The following is a 9,192-nucleotide window of genomic DNA, read 5'->3' as shown; positions in this document are numbered from 1 at the left end:
GAGACTTCCTTATAAATGAAATTTCATTGATTGTTTGACATGCTTTGTGTTATATGTGACTTGTTTGTTTAAATGTCGGTCTATATGTTCAGTGTTTACTTGTTTTAGCGTAACTTTCAATCCGTTGGTCGGATTTGGTTAAAACGAAGGGTAGATAGAATTGTATACCAAATAGAATCGTATGAGTTTAGTATTGATAGATACTTATGTTATGTGAGCAGAAGAGGCAAGGCGTAGGAAAGGGAAACAGATAGTCAAGGAGTAGGAGATTGTGATTGGAAATTGGTGAAGTATAGCAAGCTAGTACCAGGAAAGTGTTCTGAACCTTCTCGAGATATATTGTAGATAATTGATAGTTTTGTTTTATATTGCAAGTGCTTTGAAGCACTGAACCCTAAACCTTGATTCCAGCTATTGATCTTTGAGTCGTAAACCTTATTCTTTCTGAACCATTGATTGTTGAATACCCGAATACGAACCACAAATATACGATACTACTCCACAAATACATGTAAACTAGATACCAAACACTGAATCAGATTGCTTACATGTTCAAACCATTGTACCTTATGCTCTGAAAGACCAAATCCTTATAACCTTGAAACTTTGATTCTTTTGTTATCCATTTCTTTCACCATTTAATAGCCATATTTCATTTTTGAAGATTGAAACCATATCATTATTGGACATCCAATGTTGCTTATGATTTTGTTTATTGCTTTACATTATTTATTCTGTCATTATGTTAGAATTGGATTATTTTATAAAATTGTGGACCAGATTCGTGGTCAGACCAGATTGGTGGTCAAGTTAGGCCAATGTGTGCCTTGGATCCAGTAATTAGAGCAGAGTTGTGTGCCTTGCTTGGGGTTATTGCATGACTAATCAACAACCTAACCTTGGTTTTTAAAAAGAAAATATAATATCCAATTCTAAATCATTATTCATTTGATACCTTAACTCTTTTCACTTGATGATCATTATTCTTAGTCTTGTCAATGTGACTTGCTGAGCTAGTTAGCTCATTTGTGCGATGTCGTTTATGTTCTTTTCCAGTTAAGAAGGAACCTGTTGGTAGCGAGGATCCCCAATCTAGTGCGAGAGCTAGGGGTCCAGGTTGATCAAGTTAAGCTAGCTGATAGCTTTTGAGATAGTTTAAGTTTGTAAAGTTTTTAATGATGTTTAATATTCAGTTGTAAGTTTGAATAGTTGGAATTTGGACGTTTGTAATATAAGTATGTGTGTGGCTTGTGTACATACTTTAACCTGTTGCGGTCCATGGTAGTCGGTAAGTAGGGTCACTGCATATTATTATTATCTTTATTATTGTTATAAGCAGGTTTTAAATAAGGTGTGTGTGTGTGTGGAGCCCAAACTTCTGACCCGGGTTTCGAGGACGCCACAGAAGCCACTGCCTGAGAACCAAGGCGCTCAATCTGGAGATCATCAGAAGACTCCACTATCTCAGCCCGGTCTCGTGGTGTCACCTCACTCTGGGACCATACAACAGCCGCCTCAGAGCTCCCCATGACTGTATCCCTCCTCTGCAGGCCCCAGGTCACAATAAAGGGAGATGTATCCTCATCGAGGCTAAGAGGCCTCTCGGATATGAAGGTAGGGACAACCTCCTTAACCATGACTGAGGGTCCGTCACTAATCCTTATTCGCTTATCGTGGCGAGTCTCTACTGTAGAGCCCCTGGAAGCACGAGACTCCCTTTTCTTGAAAATTGAGTCCAAAGCTGCCTTAGCTGCATAGATACGACTATATAAGAAAAATGATAAAAGATGCAAATGAACAACAAAGTTAAAAAGGGGAAAAGAGATACCCTCGGGACCTAGGTCGCTTAGACCTAAATTTTGCAAATTTTCCTCTGAAAGGATGAGAGCACAGTGGTGCGAGTTATCAGCTGTTATGGCCTTGATGGTCGCATCTTCATGTATCCCCAATTTTAAATTTCTTAAAGAGCCTTCTACACTTTTGGAGAAATTGGGCCTGAAAAAATGGTCCCAACCCTCCTCGGCATCCAAATATACATAAAACCACTCGCCCTTCCAAGTTGGATATGAGTCGGGGTTGGTGCCAGAAATAAAACAAGAATGGGCCAGGGATCTATGGACTATTTTGACCCATCCTTGGTCTTCAAGAGCATTTAAAAATTTAAATAAATAACAAAAAACACAGACATTAGGCTCAAAACCGTGTTTACAAGATTGAGCCATGTAATAGTGAATGAAAAGCCAGGAGTTAGGAGTGAGTTGGGTTGGACATACACGGGCCTCAGCTAAAATACGAAAAACAAAAGGATGTGGGGTGTTAGATATATTTGATAATGTCATGTCTAATATGATTTGTGTTTAGTTTTCAGATCTTACTTAAACAGGACAAATACTTAACTGAAATCAGCACTTATACTGAAGACAAAACTTAAGTTATCAGTACTTAAGGTTCAGGAGATAATTATCAGAAGATAATATCAGGACTTAAAGGAAACTTTCAGATAAGGAGGACGGCTTATTGAAAGGAAAGAAGATCAAGACAAACGTAAGAAGAGATATGCATGAAGAAGGAATTCTATGAAGAATAGAATACTTGGAAGAAAAGATAACTGATTGATATATCTTAGGAAACATAATTATATTTCATATCAATTAGCGATTATCTTGTAACTGTGTAGTATATAAACACAGACATAGGGTTTACACTATAAGTGTTATCATTAGCGAGAATATTATTCATTGTAACCCTAGCAGCTCTCGTGATATTTGGTCATCACTGAGAGAGGACAATTCCATATTGTAACAGAGTTTATTATATTGAATAAAGTTTGTTTTCTGTTACTTGAGTTCTTTAATTCGATTTGATTGTGATAAACACTGTATTCAACCCCCTTCTACAGTGTGTGTGTGTGACCTAACAAGTGCTATCAGAGCCTATCTGTTAACACATAAACAGTTTAAGATCCAAAAACAATCATGTCTGAAGCAGAAACTCCAACCAAGCCCACCAAAACTGAAGAACCCCCAAAGACTCAAATCCATAGTCGATATGAGGCTATTAGAGTTCCCATACTAAAACCATCTGAATATCCCATATGGAAGGTGAGGATGACTATGTTTCTGGAAGCTACAGATCCAGAATATCTTGACAGAATCAATGAAGGACCTCACAAGCCAACAAAACTCGCTGTTGTAGTTGCAAGTGAAGCAACAAAGTCTGTACCAAAGGAGAAGAGTGATTACACTGCTGAAGATATCGCATCAATTGCTAAGGATGCTATGGTACGACACTTGCTGCATAGTGCCATTAATAATGTAATGTCAAACAGGGTAATTAACTGCAAGACTGCAAAGGAGATATGGGATGCCTTGGAGACCAGATGCCAGAGAACTGATTCAATTAAGAAGAACAGGAAGACTATACTCACTCAAGAGTATGAACACTTTGACTCAAAGCCTAATGAGTCATTGACTGATTTATATGACAGATTTGTCAAACTCTTGAATGATTTGTCACTAGTTGATAAGGAGTATGATCTTGAAGATTCAAATCTTAAATTCCTCTTAGCTCTTCCTGAAAGTTGGGATTTAAAGGCCACAATTATAAGAGACAACTATAATCTTGAAGAATCAACTCTTGATGAAATTTATGGGATGCTCAAGACTCATGAACTTGAGATGGAACAAAGAAGTAAGAGGAAAGGGGGAAAGTCAAGGACAGTTGCTCTTAAGGCTGAAGTAGAATCCCCCAAGGCAGCTACCTCAAGGAAAGGCAAGGGAAAAGCGCTCATCACAAAGTCTGATACTGAGTCATCAAGTTCTGATAGTGATGATGACTCAGAAACTGAAAGCTTGCCTGAGATGGATGCTGATGAAGAGATGATGAAGCTGTGTGCTCTTATGGTGAAAGGATTCACAAGGATTGCATACAGAATGTTCAGGAAGGGAAAGAAGTTTTCCAGGAAAGGTGCAAGTTCTGATAAGAAGAGTTTCAGAAAATCTGAAGGCAAAGGAGGGAAGTCTGACAGAGAAGATTACGCAAATGTCAAATGCTACAACTGTGGTGAGAAAGACCACATATCTCCTGATTGCAAGAAAGTGAAGAGTGACAAAGGCAAGGCTCTTGTCACAAAGAAGAAAAGCTGGACATACACTTCAGATTCTGAAAGTGAGGAGAACTATGCCTTGATGGCAAATGCTGATATGGCAAATGCTAATAGCAGTTCTGAAGCTGCTGAGTTAAAGGTACCTCAAACTACTTATGCCTTTCATACTGATGATATTAATGAGTTGAGAAGATATCTTAAAATAATGTTCATTAGTTATAGAGATCAAACTTTAACATATGAAAGATTAACTTCTGAAAATCTTGCTTGTAAAAAGAGGAATGATTATTTAGAAAAGGAGTTAGTCACGTTCCATCAAACTCAGAAAGATAGAGATGATGCTTTCTATGTTAGGGATGAAGTACTTAAAATGAATGAATCTCTAAAAATTGAGTTAGAAAAGGAAAGAGAGATTCTCAGGACTTGGACTATGTTAGGGCGAAAACACGCGCTAATATTCACGCAAGTATACGCGTTCGCAAGTAATATAGAATACTTTCTAGTTCGTTCCCACAGAGACTCAGACTAATTTATTGTCTAATTAAACTCACGCACCAATGTATGATTACTTCTCAATGTTAAGACACTAACACTTAGAATTATTGACTAAACATTAACTACAATTAACTACTTAATTAATCACTTAATTAACACTTCAAATTAATAATATTAAAATACTCATGAGATCACAACTTCATTACTACTTCCTTCAATAGCTATTGTTATTACCTTTAGCATGTGACAGTGATGATATTAATCGAATAACACGAAACTAATAAAATCCAACTTTCATTGTACTAATACCATTCTACCAAACATCCACAATTAAGATAGAAGTTGAATAGTCATCAATTATGTTGAGTTCCTATATGTCTACAGAAATTGACAACACAACGATTTAAGCACAAATTATCCCTTTTGATTACACAGGGAAAATAAAACTGTTAGAGTTACCCACTAATCATGCACACCGTACATGAACCTATGCTAGCATGGCAAGTTCTAAATCTCAAGATCCACCGTCGCTTCACAAGAGATTAACACCCTATCTTATATGTTCGCGACGCACATAAGACGAATACGCACAACCAATACTAGATATCATACAATCATCACACACTAAAGTATTAAACAATTAACTAAAGAATTCCCTAGTAAATCCGTTGCAACCCCATGATCACGATTAGCCCATAATAGCACTCATCATCATCATGGGTTCATATGAAATCATGATAAACAAACACAATAAAATAATAACTAAACTAATTATATTAAATCAGAGTACGTCACAAGAGTGAATAGGTTCAAAATAAGAAAACTAGCATACAACGTTACAACGAAACAAAAATCACGAGAAAATATGCTTCCTCTTCGCTGCTGTGTGCTAAAACGGTCTTCTTCCTTATCTCTTTCGCTCCTTGCGTAATACCACGATCCTCTCTCGTGAAAACGTCTCCAAATCTACTTATATAATAGTCCCATAAAACTCAGATTACATAGAAGTGGAAGCCAAACAGAAGTAGAAGTCCTAAAAATAATTATCAAATTTCCCGACCCTGCGCGGCCGCTCAGCATAGCTAAGCGCCGCTCAGCAGTGCTGAGCGGGCGCTCAGGACCCTTCTGGAAAATTCCTGAGTTTGCTCCGTTTCTTCGCCGTAATCTGCCCATTTCTTTCTTCTTGCAATGGTGAAAATATGCCAAGGCTTATTCTTGATGATTACACCTCCGAAATGCAACTAATATCCTGAAATGCATAAACACTAGAAAAACGCATCAAATACACAAAATACTTGATTTCAAGGCACCAATTTAAGCCATTTTAAGATGTTCTAAGTGGTATAAAATGCCACTTATCACACCCCCAAACTTAAATCGATGCTTGTCCTCAAGCGTCACAGACTCAAAAACAAATAAAAACATGCATGAATGCAATCTATATGAAAATGCAGCGATCCCCCTTACTACGAATAAACCAACCAAATTGCAACAACTCAACAAATGCAGTTAGGCGACTAAAGATCAATAAACTCATGCAAACGAACATACAGCCAGAAACGTGGTGTGTGCGGATGCTTAACAGATATGCTTCGGAACTAGACCAATTATTATGACTCGACTATCCTCAAGGCAATCACATGATTATACAAGAATAAAAATTCTAGGCACAAAGTGACATACAACACTACAAGAATTCTGGAGCTTATTACGGAATCATGCTTTTTATTCACAACACAAATGCTTATTTGACCGTGCAATGAGTGAGGTCCACAAAAGACTTATACAATGGTATCCATGTAGTGAGCGTTAGGTTAGCGGATCCCAGACTCTAAAAGCCTTAGGTCACTAGGCACAAAGTCCCCTAAGAACTTAATAACTCGAATACCAAAGAGCCCACTCGTGATCAATTATGCATAAACACCACAATTTTTTTTTTTATAAAATTTCTGAGCAAGTGCGTTTCGCTCCATCTTGCTCAACCCTAGACTACTCGCACAACATGCGAGCCGGCTACTAGCCATTTGACGCCTAGCCACAACTAGCAACAAATTCCATTTTTTACTCCAATTTTTTCTTTTTCATGCCTTTATCACTAAGAACCTATTATCGAATTCTAAGCATAATAAATAGATTAACCTCAAAAACAATCAAATCATAACAACAATCTAGCCCTTAAGCATTCTCTAAGACTTAGTGAAACTACAAGTGCTTCTAGCATGCATATCAACTTACACGACTCAATATCACTTAAATGCTATCATTACACTCGCATCACTATCACAATTCAGTCGATAAATCATCGCAAAAGGGATCATGGTGAATGCATGAGCTACATGACATAATAAACAAATAAAGCTATATAAAAAAAACTATATGGCATAAATTATGCAACTATATGAACTAAGCTATCATAAATATGCAGCTATATGACACACACAAAATATTCCTTTACTACCACCCCCAAACTTAAAAACTTCACTGTCCCCAGTGAAGGTAGTAGAAAGGAACATAGGGTATACTTTCTCGGAGTCATCATCATCATCACCCTCAGTGGGTGGAGTATCAGGCGGCGGGTATGCAGAGTCCTCACCAAAAACTGGCCACTGGATATCAGCTCCAAGGCCCCGAAAAGCAGTCCCTAATGCAAGGGTGAGCTCCTGAGCAAACCTGCTCTGCGTCACGTACATGGCATCCATCCGCCGTGAAAGCCTCCTATACTGGGTATCAGCCATCCCAGCACCCTCCTGAGCTCTCGAAGAACCAGCCTCATCACGCCTAGGCCTAGCCATAGTAGCACTTCGTGCTGGACGCCCTCGTGGAAGACGATAACCCAGCCCATGCTCCTCGGGCTCACCACCGATCCACTCCTGCATCCCGTTCAGAGTCCCAGAATCAATCGGAGCTGCCGGCAACTACAATTGCTCATGAGCCGGCCAGTTCACTCCTACTGCTCGGCACAGCTTCGTAACCGTGGATGCATAAGGGATGTTCATATGCTTAGCTCCCCTCAAAAACTTCAGAATTCCTTGGTAGATAAACTCACCAAGGTCCACATAGTACTCCTCATGAAGAATTCCCCACAACAACTGTGCTCTCTCAACTGTGACCTCGTGTGCATGCGAAGAAGGCAAAATATTAGCATAAATAAATGCATTCCATGCACGGGCATACCTGTTCATAGCTATCGCCGGGAAGTGGCGATACTCATTAGTGCCGGTCTTGAAGGTCCAAACTGTGCCCGGCCTACAGAGAGTCGCACAAATCAAATTCAAGTCAAAATCCTCAGCAGTCTTCTCATTCCAGTTCTCCTCCTCGGGCTTCCTCTCTCGCTGCCCAATCACACGGCGAATCGCCGCTGGGTGATAATCAACCGTCAGCCCACGGACCATAGAAAACCCATTCTTTTCGGCCTTCGCGTTCGCATAGAACTCGCGAACCACGCTCATCGGCACTGCTTCGGGTGACTCACAAAAAGCTATCCACCCCTTCTCTGCAATCATGGGTAACAACTCACCATCCCTCCCTGATGGTAAAAACCCTCTCTCCTTCAGAATCGGCTTCCCCAAAAGCCTAGTGTACTCCTCCTCCGCAGCTCTGTCAGTCAACCGAGGCCTTGCAGCAGTACCCCTTGATGAATCAGCAGTTGGGACTGTGCTGCTGCTATCGATAGTTCGTGCTCTCTTGGGTGCCATTGAATCTCGAATAAAAGTGTTTAAGAACTGAGTTTTTATGCTTAGGAGAGAGTTTAAGTGTAGGAAGTTTGTGGGAGATATGTAGGATAAGTGTATGTATATATAGGGTGTGGAATAGGTTAAATTAGATTAGGAGTGGGGTTGAGGGATGAAATCATGAGGTATTAGGAAAAGAAGTCGTGGGTTTATGGGCTGTGTTTGGGTTTTTTTTCTGATTTTTTTTTGGTTTTTTCCTGAACTTAAAAAAAATTCTGGCAGTTGACCCCTGAGCGGTCGCTCAGGGGTTCACTGGATTTTTTTTTCAGTCCCGTTTTTCTGATTTTTTTGTGTTTTTGGATTGGTTATTAACTTCTAAGGGTTCCTGTAAAAACAACTCATGGGTTGCCTCCCACGCAGCGCTTCTCTTTCGTCATTAGCTTGACGTTGCGTACCTTTCTCACGTAGTCAATAAAATGCCACTAACCACTTCTCGGTTTGCCCTATCCCCATAGTAGTGCTTCAAACGCTGACCATTAACCTTGAATGCTTGGTCCGGATCATTCTCAAAAATTTCTACCGCTCCATGTGGAAACACAGTTTTGACAATAAAAGGTCCAGACCACCTCGATTTCAACTTCCCAGGAAAAAGTCGGAGACGAGAGTTGAATAAGAGAACTTGTTGCCCCGGCACGAATAACTTAGGATGTAGCTTCCTATCGTGCCACCTCTTCACCTTTTCCTTATACATTTTGTTATTCTCGTATGTCTGAAGTCGAAATTCATCAAGTTCATTAAGCTGAATCATTCTTTTCTTACCAGTTGCGTCTAACTCCAGGTTCAACTTTTTCAACGCCCAGTAGGCCTTATGCTCAAGCTCCGCAGGTAAATGACATCCCTTACCGTACACCAACTGAAACG

This window comes from Apium graveolens, chromosome 1 (assembly GCF_009905375.1).
Source record: "Apium graveolens cultivar Ventura chromosome 1, ASM990537v1, whole genome shotgun sequence".
Lineage (NCBI taxonomy): Eukaryota > Viridiplantae > Streptophyta > Magnoliopsida > Apiales > Apiaceae > Apium > Apium graveolens.
Note: the sequence above shows the minus strand (reverse complement) of the source record.